The following is a 14,261-nucleotide window of genomic DNA, read 5'->3' as shown; positions in this document are numbered from 1 at the left end:
GCGATCGGGCGCAACGCGAGCCATGTGGGATCGCTACAGAGAGCTGAAAAAGGAAGAGAGACGTATTATCCGACAGAAGAAACGAGAGGCCGAAATACGTGAGTGCGAGGAGCTTGAGATGCTGGCCAACAGGAACAACGCCCGAAAATTCTACCAGAAAGTTCGGCGGCTTACAGAAGGTTTTAAGACCGGGGCGTTTTCCTGTAAGAACAAAGACGGCGATCTGGTGACTGACGTACAGAGCAATCTTAAATTATGGAGGGAACACTTCTCGAACCTGTTACACAGTGACAGCTGCGCATGTCCTAGAGAATGTGAAGATCCCGATACCCCAATCGATGACGACGGAATTGTAGTTCCGTTACCCGACCATGACGAGGTGAGAATAGCAATATCACGGCTACAGAACAACAAAGCCGCGGGCGCCGACGGACTGCCGGCTGAGCTATTCAAACATGGCGGCGAGGAGCTGGTAAGGTGCATGCATCAGCTCCTATGCAAAATATGGTCGGATGAAAGCATGCCTGCCGATTGGAATTTAAGTGTGCTCTGCCCAATCCATAAGAAGGGCGATCCTGCAATTTGTGCCAATTACCGCGGGATTAGTCTTCTAAATATCGCCTATAAGGTTCTAGCGAGCGTATTGTGTGAAAGGCTGAAGCCCACCGTCAACCAACTGATTGGACCTTATCAGTGTGGCTTCAGACCTGGAAAGTCTACCATCGACCAAATATTCTCAATACGCCAAATCTTGGAAAAGACCCATGAAAGGAGAATCGACACACACCACCTTTTCGTCGACTTCAAAGCTGCATTCGACAGTACGGAAAGGAGTTACCTGTATGCCGCGATGTCTGAATTTGGTATCCCCGCAAAACTAATACGGCTATGTAAGATGACGTTGCTCAACACCAGCAGCGCCGTCAGAATTGGGAAGGACCTCTCCGAGCCGTTTGATACCAAACGAGGTTTCAGACAGGGTGACTCGCTGTCGTGTGACTTCTTTAACCTGATGTTGGAGAGCATCGTACGAGCTGCAGAACTTAATCGCTCAGGCACAATATTTTATAAGAGCGTACAATTGTTGGCGTATGCCGATGATATCGATATCATCGGCCTTAACAACCGCGCTGTTAGTTCTGCCTTCTCCAAACTGGATAAAGAGGCAAAGCGAATGGGTTTGGTGGTGAACGAGGACAAAACGAAGTACCTCCTGTCTTCAAACAAACAGTCGGCGCACTCGCGTATCGGCACCCACGTCACTGTAGACAGTTATAAGTTCGAGGTTGTAAAGGACTTCGTTTATTTAGGAACCAGCATTAACACCGATAACAATGTCAGCCTTGAAATCCAACGTAGAATCTCTCTTGCCAACAAGTGCTACTTTGGACTAAGTAGGCAATTGAGCAGTAAAGTCCTCTCTCGACGAACAAAACTAACACTCTACAAGACTCTCACCATGCCCGTCCTGACGTATGGCGCAGAAGCTTGGACGATGTCAACATCCGATGAAGCGACGCTTGGAGTGTTCGAGAGAAAGATTCTGCGTAAGATTTTTGGACCTTTGCACGTTGGCAACGGCGAATATCGTAGACGATGGAACGATGAGCTGTATGAGCTTTACGACGACATAGACATAGCGCAGCGAATAAAGATCCAGCGGCTACGTTGGCTGGGTCATGTCGTCCGAATGGATACAAACGCTCCGGCTTTGAAAGTATTCGATGCGGTACCAGCTGGTGGTAGTAGAGGAAGAGGAAGGCCTCCTCTGCGTTGGAAAGATCAGGTGGAGAAGGACTTGGCTTCACTTGGTGTGTCCAATTGGCGCCGGTTAGCACGAGAAAGAAACGACTGGCGCGCTTTGTTAAACTCGGCCAAAATCGCGTAAGCGGTTATCGCGCCAATTAAGAAGAAGAAGAATGGCACTTAACAGTGCAAATGAAACAGTCGCTGAATAAATTGTTTGCCATAAGAAGCTACTGTTAAAAGTTTGAGGCGGGAGAATACTTTAAAATAAAACAGTGATAGGAAATTTATATACATAAATATATAGATATAACTGACGCTTACACCTTTTATTGGATATTTATCCTATTTGTGCTGTGCGTCTTGATTTTGTTCCACAAATCGGCAAAATAAATAATATGTACATTCAAGTATTTTGCTTGCTCATAATCCATATAGCGGCTTTTAGGCTCTTTCACCTCACTCACAGCAAATATATAGTATGGGAGAGGAAGGGGAAGTTTAGTAAGCCCCGCAGTGTCAATAACTACTGCAGAACTCTCTATTGTGCAAATGTGAATTGCTGTTTTCGTTATCCAAATTATATTAATCACCCCTTCGATGATATTATTAAGCATACACCACTGAGCCGAAGTATTTTGTGACCAACATTGGCATGAAATTTAAGATACGGCATAACATTGGAGCAAGAAAATTTTTAAAATATGCAGAATCTGATATCAAAAACATGTTGGTACAATCTAGACACCTCAACTGCAGAAGAGTGAAAAGAAAAGCAAGGATCGCTTGCACTATTAAATCAAGTTGCAGTTATGCTAAATAAGTAAGTAGATGCTCTAAAATGGAGTGGAGGAATTTGCGGTCAGCAAATTCCACAGGAATGCTGTAGACCTCAAGTAACAAAATTGAAAAGTGCAAAAAAAAGGGCAGTGCAGTGCAGCGAACAAAGACAAAATAGTGCAAAAATACTAAAGAAAAAAAAATAAACACAAATTAAATGTTTAACAGATTCGAAATGAATTCAACGCCTACAAATTGCAACTGCGAAATACACTTAAGCGATGATGTAATTTTTTTCGATTTTTACGATACCGAAATTTTCGAATTTAGATGTATTATACAATATTTTGCAACAACTTAACTTGAAAAAATGGCACAAATATTGTTTGAGAAGTCTCCTACCATATAATAAATAATAAATAAATGGGTTATAAATATAGCCTTTTATTTGCACTGAAAATTATTTCATTAGTAACAAAACAAAAGAGAAGACAATACGCATTTAATAATACGTCAGCTTGTACATAACTGATAAAATAACTTAAGGTATGTCAAAAAATATCGATGCAAAAAAGCTGAAAAAGTAGACAAACGCATATATGTACATATATTGTTGTTGAAAATTCGTATAAGCAGAAAATATAGTAGTGGGCTTTAATACATATTTATTTATGTTAAAACAAAAACTCAAGTAAGTTTTTATATTACAAGTTTTTATCAAATGAATGTGGTTTTCTTTTTCTATAAAAAGGTATATTTCTGCCCCCGATTAACTTCGGAGAAATTCCAATCCGGAAAATCTCAGTATTGTAACCGAATAATGCGGGATTTCGGATCTTAAAAAATACCGAAATCTCCTGATACCGGTATCCCGGGTTTGGCATCACTACTGTGTATGTATGTGTGTTTATTGCGGTGCGTTATGAGCAGCTATCAATGCTGGCGTCAAAGCGAAACACCCGCAACACCAATATTAATTGCGCCCGTTGTGTGTTGCACTTCTATCTATGTTTGTACATAGTAAGTAGGTATGTGTGTCGCTTTGATAATTACGATAATTACAAAGTAATTAAGTTGACACACGATAAACGCGACGAGTACAACGAGAATGTGAGGCAAGGTCCAGAGCAAACACTGCACATGGACGCAAAATGCGTATGCATTCGGGGAGCGGCAATATTCGATTGCGGGACGTCTGCTGGTTGTACGGACGATTACGTACTAACATACAAACATGCATGTTGTTCAAAAACAAAGAACTAAACAGCAACAGATGCTACACATTTTGCTTGTATCTAATTAAATGTTATTTTGCAAGTGCAAAGCTTTTGTTCAACAGCAACAACAAAAATTTCCACTGATAAGCATTTGCCATTGAATATTAAATCTATTTGCTCGTGTGTGTGTGTGTGTAGGTATGTATGTGGGTGCGACAAGATAGCACCAAAGCGACGTATGGTATATATAACAAGCTAAAAACTTTAAACAAAAACTGCAATCAACTATCAAAAAAGCTTTGTAACTGCAATTGTGTGTTCAACAACAGGCGCCGGCCGATGGCGACATTTCAAAATATTTTTCGCAATTCGTACAATTATCACATAAGTACGCACCTGAGCAGATACTACAATAAATACGTGTATACACACATTTATGCATATACCTAAGTAACTGTATATGTAAACATATATATATATATAACAAAATGTGTCTCAATGCGCATACATATGTGGCGAACACATGTAATATAATATGCACTTTGTGCCCTTTTAAGCTGACCCAACAATGCCCAGTAGTGACAACATCTGCGCCGCGCGAGTTGTAGCAATTAGCAGCAGCAGCAGTAGCAGCAACAGCAGTAGCTAAGTAGCTAGCGCCTAGCGATCACCAAACTGATCATGGTCACTGTCTGTTGTGGCATTGTGTTTCGAGCGCAAAGTATGCTGCAAGCTAACATCGACCAAATATGTATGTATATGTAGTGGTATGTATGTATGTATGTACAAATGTGCGTAAGTGCAATGGAGGCAGCCAAGCGTGGCCAGTGCAGCGGTTAACCGCATGAATTGGTGTGCAACATACAGCTCGAGCTACACACTCTCTTGCATTCACTGAAGCTAGCGTCAATTTATAGATGGATACCTACACTGGTACAATTAAATTATACATACTTGCATACATATAGATTCCTCGATTTCTCTGTGTCACTGAGAGGCATCCAAAGAGAAAACAACAGGTGGCACGATGCAGGCACAGGGAGCAGTAATTACAGGCAGATAATGCAAAGGGCAGCAATTTTTGTTGGGCACTGCGCAGGTGGCAATTGAATTTATAAGGATGTACAACTCATTAACAGGATACAAAAGAAGACACACACAAGTTGTTTAGAAATGTACTTATAATCTAAGTTAAAATTATTCAGAATATCACGTATGATAAATTGGAATTGCGACACCAGAAATATGTTTAAAACAAAATTTTATAATATAGTCCCATTTTTCTAAAAAAAAAGCATCGAAATTACTTAGAACAGCATTTTAATTAAAAAGTAATCTTCGACAAAAATCTCGCTAAAAAACTATTAAATCCGGCAATTCGAACGAAGTATTTGTTGTAGCAGCATATACAGTACCCATACATGTACGGGGAGTACTGCTAGAATGGCAGTCCTTGGGCGGATGTAAATCCGGGTCATTCCGGTATCGTGTTGAAGTGGTTGAGTATTTCCCCTGAAATAATCTTAATTAGTGACCGTTTTACTACCACCGTCCTCGTACAATGATGTTTTTTTTTGTGTTCTAAGTCAGGTCCATTTAGTGAGGTCCAAGTATAGCAGCAAATTCTTTATCTCGATGCCTGAGATCTCATTAATTTGCTGCAAAAAAGACTTACCAAAGGAGCGGAGTCGTGCCCTAGCTAGCCCTGGACATTCACATAAGTAGTGGAAAAGACTTTCCTTCGCTCCTTCCACTTAACAGCTTCTGCAGATAGGATTGAAGGGTAGGTTGAGTCTAGCTGCATGATCCCCTGCTTTCCAGTGGCCTATAAGGGTTGCAGTGATGCGTGAGATGTTTGGCCGAGAGCATCCTAACAGATCATTTGTCCTTTGGATTTTGTATGACCGCCATGTGTTTTTTGTTGTATTACATGTAGTTAATTGCTTCCATCTTCTTTCGGCTAAAGCATGATAGTGTGAAGCAATGAATGCTTTTATTGTGTTCAGTGGGGTGGAGACTACCACCGCCTCTGCTAAGTCTAGTGTCGAACCTTTTCTTGCTAGCTCATCCGCTATCTCATTACCCCGTATGTTCCTGTGACCCGGAACCCATGTCAAAGTGATTTCAAGCCAAGAACTAAGCATTTCCAGCTCCTCTCTACACTGTAAGACCAGTTTGGATGAAATGTAGTTGGAGTCTAACGCCTTTGTAGCTGCTTCACTGTCTGAGAAGATAGCTACTCTTGCACCAACTTCCTTGTAGAGTTTTAGTGATTTGCATGCTTCTCTGATCGCCAACAGCTCTGCCTGGAACAGGCTGACATGGTCAGGAAGACAAATTGACTGAGATAGGTTGAGCGGCTGCGAATTGAAGCCAGCTCCCACACCACAGTTCATCAGGGAACGTTGTAGTAGGGAATGAATGTAGTTGTGATTGGTGATTATGGCACAAATCCTGCGAATTAATTCACTTACTAGTTGAAATTTCTCCAAGTGAAATTTGATTAACGGCTGTTTTGCCGGTAATAGGTACCAAGAATGTTGCATATGCACAGGCGCATGTATGAGAAATACAAATATGAGCAAAAATGTTAATATTTCAACAAGGCCATAAGGAAAACATTATTCATTGAGGCATAATGCAAACAATAAAAAAATTTCTTTTTTTATGTTTTATATGTAAATCTACATTTGGAAGGATTACTTTTGCTGATGGTTGATACATTACGGAGATGCAGTTCCTACGCCGAGATGTGATTCCCAGGCCAGATTTATTTCAACTTTAATTCACCCAATGAAAAAACAAATTGATCCAAACAATGCAATAAACTGATCCAAACATTGCAATAATATTTGGTAAGCGTCGACGTAAAGGCTTTAAAAAGTGTTCTGGTAGTGAATCGAATGCGTCAACAGTGCAAGGTGCAATAAACAATTCAAATCCGTTCTTTAAAGAAGCCAACTTTCAACTATATTTTGTTGAATGCGTGCTGAGGCAAGGGAAGAGGTTCGATTTTACTTAAAGAGCAAAATGTTAAACCTTTTAAAACTAACCGCAGTTCTCAAAGGACACTGGAAGTAAGATGAGCACGCGGTAGGTTATACATAGCGCACAACAAAATGTACCTCAATTGTAGGCAGTGGAGGAGCGAGGTATTAAACAATAACAACAGAGGATTTGAGTATTAAAATACCATTAAAGTTTGATTCAATGTATCCCAGTTCAGGAGACTCAGCAATGCAACCAAAAACAACATATTAGTTTTGTTGCCAGTGGCTATATAAAGTATATTTAATAAAATAATTTATATAAAAAAAAAAATGTTTACCTTTTATCTTAACAACTTATGAAACAATTTTGACAATTCAAAAAATAATTCTTAAACATGCATTGCTTTCCCTACGATTTGGAGTTCCTATTCCATCCTACAATTCTCGACTTATGCTAATTAATCTGAACTCTGTAGAAAAGAGAAGGATTTATATAAATGTTAATGTATATTTTTTCCTCTCGCCTGCATTTTTATGATTTAACTGTTATTTTGTTTCATTCTTAAGTATTTTTCGTGAATGTATTTCGAATTGTATTAACTTTTGAACGTGAAGTACACAAACTTAAGTTTTTTTAGATAAAGACTGATAGAGATTGAAAAAATTTTAAATTTATAATTGAAAACCAAATATTTATGTAATTTTATTGAAAAAAGTCCTAAATGGAGAAAACTGGGTGGGTATCGATCTTAAGTATGTTCCCTTCGACTGTTTATACATACATAGTTTATTCAGAAATAAAAATTTTATAACCTATTTGAAAAAATTCCATGCGTTTTAAATGTGAAATGGTGAAATGTGAATGCCTGGAGCAAGCGAGTCCTTACAGTAAAAAACGTTCAGAGTGTGAAGCAGCGGTTGCATACATTTAGGCGCACAATGAGCTACTAAACATCTTTTATTTGTTTAAAGTGCCATAATTCAAAAGAAAAAAAAACAGATTAAGATCAGCATGAATTAATTACCGCAAACTCCTCTAATATCATATGCCTTGCACAAAATACACAACAGTATCTATTAACATTACGTCTTTAAAAGAGAAAATTGTTGAAGAACTTTCAAAATAAAAGTGAGCGCAGCTTAAAATACAATATAAGGTATAAATTTTAAAAGTGTATGAATAAAGACATAGGTGCATATAAGTTATGCAACGGCAATATATGTAAAAAACGTTTATAAACTTTCAAAAATAATGAATTTCTCCATTATATTATTATCAGAACGTTTTATGGCGCTTTTGATCGACAGATGGTTCTTAGAGTAAACTAATCATCATAGTAAAGCAATTAGGGATTTCAGTATATCTAGGGCCAGTTGGCCAATATTACTACTCGTATTACAAAAAAAGATAATCAGCCCAAAAGCATGCCAGTATTTTCGCAAGCAGCAATTTTGTTGAAAAAGCAACAGATAATGAATGCCCTGCAATCACTTGTGGGTATTATTGATAAATCTCCGGTTAAAATATATATTCTAGACGCTTTCCTAGACATTAAAGGTGTTTATAATAATTTCTCTTTAAAGAAAATACCTTTGTAAGGTTGGAATTGATGTGGCAATTGAACTACTTTACCTACTAGTTAGTCGGAAAATGATTTCTATGTTAAGTGCATCTTGCAACGCTCGCACAGTTTTCAGAGGATCCGCGCTGATAAAGAAGCAAAACGATGTTCACACTCTCTCAACTTACAAAACTAAGTTTCTATAAGGCTCGCATCATGCCCATCCTATCGTATGGCGTAGAAGCTTGGACGATGATAACATCCGATGGGGCGCCCCTTGGAGGGTTTGAGAGAAAGACTCTGCCGAAGATTTTTGTACCTTTGCATGTTGACGACGGCTTTAAGCTCGGCCAAAATCGCTTAAGCAGTTATTGCACCAACCAAGAAAAAGAAGAAGGACGGATCTTGACAAGACTTCCATTAGAAACAGGCTTCTGAAAGTTCAACGTATGGCGCTTATATGTACGTATCAGCGGCGCTCTTAAAACCACACCCTCTGATTTTTAGGTAATCAAAACGAAGCAGTAATATTTCAAATTTTACCTTTTTTCGATCCAAGCGCCCTGCTTTTGACCTCTTTCTCAATACTTGCAATTTTAAAGTTCCCACTTTACTCAGCAGTAAGCAAAAGCAGTATTTATGTAAGTGAAAAACAGTATGAAACATGAAGCATATGGCATGGAGTAACATTTGTCGCCGACAACAAATAAGAAACCAAAAACAGAAGATACCTAAACCATAGCCCATGAGCAAATTCAAGTTGAGTGTCAAACTTTTTGGGGCCAAGTTCATTGTCTTCATACCGGCTAGCGGACACACGATCGACCCGCATAACACCAACAGCACCGCCGCGCCGCACCCACCCACAGCCCACAAGACCAACTAGAACAAGAGTGATACCAAGAGCGTGACGCTAAATTCGAAATGCCAAAATGAAATTAAATAAAAACCAACTTCTTATTGTCGTTCGGGTGTTTGTTTGTGCTGCTGACTGTTAATAAAAATGACTTCATTTTTGTCTGTTTTGATCGTAATGAAATTCGCCAATTTGGTGCATTTCATAAAATACGAGACAGAATAATAATATTACCAATAATATTTTAGGAAATAAAACAGCCAACAAATGAAACCGACCATACTCGTAGTGGTAGCTGCTGCTAGCTGCTGATTGCGTCTAATACAGACCTATAGATATATGTATGTATGTGCATATGTGGTATTACACGCTCCCACTGTCTTTCTCTCCATATGTACATACATATGTCGATACATATCTATAAGTATTTTGTTTTTGTTTTATTGAGCGGGATATTGTAGTTATTTTGCCAGTTTTAATTCCTTTTTTGTGTAGACTTCATTTTAGCGAATACTGGTATGTGCAGTACACCAAAAAAAAAAAATACTAAAAGTACATATGTATTTCGGCAATTGCGCATCGAAAAAATTATTGCAAACAATTTCAGTTTTCAGTGTTCTTATACATACAAACGTATGTATGTGTGTATAACTTTAGTGTTGACTGAAAATGAAAGCCGGGAGTTTAAGCCAAAGTGTATTTGTGATTTCTTCAAAATCAAAGAGTAGAATGAACTTGTTCAAGGTTTTGAAGTGTCAAATTAAAAATTAAAAAACAAATTCACAGACAATAAGAAATGAAAACGGAAAATTGCTAGAAATCATAAACAACAAACACACAAGCATACAAAAATAAGCATATTTCACTTTTATTTTTTTTTTTTTCTACTTAAGAGTTCATTAACTTCCTATGTGCGATTGTATGAAAAGGGTTAATTCATGTCCACCAAAGAAGCGAAGTTGGTAAAATTTTGCAACTGACGCTTGTTAGCAAATGCCATGATGAACTTGGCGTGTAACAGGATCGTCTGGCATTTTTGTCATGTGCCCTATGTATGTATCGCTCGCATACACACACATATGTAGTAGACATCACATCGCTCATTTACTGCGAGAGTGTCTTAATAAAAAAAAAACACAAAAAATATCAAGATACATACATAAATGCACATAAATGACCATTAGCTCTACTTTTATGCTATGTAAGAAATGCATGGCGAATTCTATTAACAGTAAATAAATTTTTGCTGCAAACGTGCATTTACTTATATTTAGGGAGACATAAAAATTGAACACTTTAAAGGCATTTTTACGAATTTTTGATTTTTGGAATTATGACATTTTTCCAACAATCAAGCAATATGTACACGCATACATGCAAAACAAGAATATTTCTTCGAAGGTAAAGACAACACAGAGTTTATATGAATGCATACATACTACATTCTTGTTTTTAAAATGCACAACTACTCAGCCACAAATACACACTTTAATAGTTGTGTGTGCATGTCCTTTTGTCAACAACTACGAAACTGTACAGACTTTACTTATGTAGAGTCAAGCAACAAAACATTAACTCTCAACACAACTTCTGCGCAGACGCAACGATTCGCTTCAAGAAGGTCTCCTTTTTTGCTTTTCATTGCTTGACTATCGGACTACTTTAGTCTTACTGCCTGCAGAGAAATACGTTTCCTGTGCTCTCGCTTCATGTCCCGCTTACTTATTTGTTTGCCTACCGCTTTTCTTGAATGCAAGTGCTGCACACATACATGCGTATGTATATACGAGGGTTGCTATCCATATTTCTGGCCTTTCGCACTTTTTAGCATCGTAAAAAATTGGTACAATGAATTTTCTAGTGCTCACTGTTCGCTTACCGATGAATTCCGGGAAGGTCGTCCAAAATCAGTTGTTGTGCCCAAAAATATCGGTGCCGAATGCGAAATGTTTGAGCAAGGTCGTTGCTTACCGTGAGATTGAGCCATCCTTGGGTGTCCATTAGTATGACGGGCTACAATAGGATTTTGTATGATCACATAAAACGAGACTACGCAAAGAGCTTCGAAAATTGGTTCAAACGAATGCAAAAATGTATTGATCATCATGTAGAATATTTTGAAAAAAAAAAAAAAAAACGTTCTCAACCACCAATGTTCATTTTGCCATTGTTACGCCAGAAATAGAAATAGCAGCCCTCGTAATATATGGATTTGTATACACACACACATACAGACAAACAATTATTTCCTTTCGAAGCAAACGTATCCTTTTGAAAATTTCGTATTCACGATTGGTTCCCGGAAAGGTTAGGCATTAACAAACAACAGCCAGTAGAAATACGGCGACCAAAATGGTAGGATTTCTAGCACTTTAGCTACATACATTTACATATACTTTTATACTTTACCTATACAAGTACTTAGTATAAAATTAACGCTGTTGTAAAATTTAGTAGCTGGTATATTTCTGGTATTTGCTTATTCCAAAAAGTACAACTACTCAGCCAGGGCACATAAGCACAGGCTATGCTCAATTCATGAGCATGATGATATGCCCTACACTGACAGGGCTACCATTACTGTTAAAACAACAACAACATGCTCAATTCATGTTAGAAATTGGCGTTTCTCTTTATTTTTTAAGGTTTCTTGTAAAATTTGAGAAACGTTTGGTTCTTTGAAATATTACGAGGAACAGTGGATAATTCATTGATTTTCGCAATATTGAAAGATTATTGCTTTGAATTAATTTTAATTGGCAATTTCTCATCTAACTTCTTGAGATTACAGCTCACTTTATCATGCCGGTAAGCATATTTTCGATCTCGCAAAATAAAAAATCCTATGAAAAACTGTTATTTATTGTCCGATAAAATAAAATGCGTCAAATGCAAGTAACGTGATATACCGAATTATCGCAAAATCCGCAATTTTTGTCAAATTGTTTTAGTAGGTTTTCTTCCGACAAACCTCAGTTTCAATAAGGCATTTGTATGTTTCTGTCTATATACATATGTATGTACATATGTAAGATATATCTCAATACCTTTATTCTGTTACATCCAATCTTTATGGGTATTTCACACATATTTTTACTAATTGCAACGACATACATGCAATAATTCGAACCTTAGAGTGTCATAATGAACTCCCTATTAACTATAACTAAAAATATGCAAAATGTGGTATGCAAATCACAAACAGAAGGCAAATTCTAACAACTTAATATACATATATTCAACTTATATACAAATTACATTTTTCACTTTATTTAACGAATTTGTTTAAAAAATAATAATCAGCCGAAATTAGGTTCATAACATAAGAGCTTCGGTTCACTCCATTCAAATGCATGGCGTAATTCTAATATATTCAAGTAAAACATTCGCTTAGTTCACTCGGTTTGAGTTTCCCCTTCAACAATCCGACTATAATAACATTTTTGCTCTTTGGCCCGTCTGTACATGAATAGTAGTTACAATTCCTTAACAGGCAGCTGCAATGCCTGTTATTTTCTTGTAAGTCAATAATAACAACAGCAGCGCCTTTATTTTACTTCACAAAATAACGAGGAAATATAAGGGAAGCCAAGCTCAATGCCTCATGTCGACTCATACCCATATAATGGTATAAATTATTAAATGAAGCAGCGAAGCGTACGCCAAGACTGTTGGCTGTTGCTTGCACACCTTGACGACGATGACGAGGACTACAATGAGCGTTGTATTCGTTATCCTGTAGACGACTGCAGTAGGTACTCTTTCGTGTTTTCTGTCTGCAGTTTTCTGTGTACAGCCGAAGCGAATTCTACATACATACATACATACGATGCTGATGGTGCAAGGTTTAACAATCAGGGATAGCTCACCTTGATTGTAGGCCACATCTTATGCATCAGCATGTGCTTGCACGCTGCCTACTTCAAGGCATATGTTATGTGAGTCGTCGAGTAGCTTCTGACGACGCGGAACAGTTTGCATCTGTCGTTTTCAGCGACACACACGATTTCTTACATACAATGTATTGCCGCAGTTCTCTCCACAGTGGCCACATTAATGCAGCAAAGCATTTTTGTAGAAGCTCTTCAATGTAGTTTATGGAGGAAGGAAAAAAGCGAATGGTTTGTTATTGTTTACATTTGTATTTTGTTTATATTCGATATTTCGTGGGCTATGTGAGTAAGTCTGGTGTGCCAGCATGACAGCAGATGTTAAAATTTTTGATAAAATCGATCTGAGTTTAGCGACCCAAGCTCGACTGCAAGTAGGAACCACGCTACAGGCATACAGACATACTTATTAATCGGCCCCACCTGTCGTACATATTTACGTAGATTTTGCTTATCAACGACAATTGCCCAAATCTCACAACATACTATTTCATATGATCGCATAAAACGTTCGGTAGGTTTTGTATGTTTGTGTTTTTAGGAAGCACATTCGGTTTTTATGATAGTTTTCCGAATTGTTGGACGTTTGCCATTTTCAAGAGCTTTATGTTCCGAAAGTTTTCCTGTTCAACTTGTATACATATGTATGTATACATTATTCTTTTTATTCTGTTTTTTTTTTATTTGTGATAACTAATCAGGAACAATTAACCTACATAATAATACAGAAGCAGATATTTGTCAGCATAGAAACCCGAAGTGAATGTGAGTATTAAGAGTTTGTGTGTGTGTATGTATGTATGTATTTGCTATTTTTTATTAATAATTACATATGCTTGCATATATAGCTGATTAGATTTCGACAAAAGATTTTTCATAGCGAGATTTTCTAGGATGTAACAAATTTTGATAGCAAACTTCTGATGCAAAATAGACAGGCTATTAGTAAACAACCATCTAAATTTGTATTAAATATATACATATGTATATGTAAGTCTTTAAGAAGTAGCGCCCAGATGTCAGTAGTGAATAATGCCTAGACGCTCACTTTTTTATATCATTTTTGACATTTGCCAAGTAGACAGATGTGCAATTTTACACAATAGAATAACGCGTTAAAATTATTAAAACTTATTATGAAGATGGTCGATATTTAAGAACAACATATCGCAAACTTCGTGATTTTTTTTTTGTGGAAATAAACGTCCGAATGAGGCGAT

General features: G+C 37.5%; 1 protein-coding gene across 1 annotated transcript in view; it reads right to left on the bottom strand.

Annotated features, from left to right (window-relative positions):
* The window catches only part of LOC129237026 (uncharacterized), a 111,873-nt gene that overhangs the window by 94,173 nt on the left and 3,439 nt on the right, over positions 1-14,261 (bottom strand). The window lies entirely within an intron of this gene.

This window comes from Anastrepha obliqua, chromosome 2, assembly GCF_027943255.1.
Source record: "Anastrepha obliqua isolate idAnaObli1 chromosome 2, idAnaObli1_1.0, whole genome shotgun sequence".
Lineage (NCBI taxonomy): Eukaryota > Metazoa > Arthropoda > Insecta > Diptera > Tephritidae > Anastrepha > Anastrepha obliqua.
This window is presented reverse-complemented; position numbering and strand designations above follow the sequence as displayed.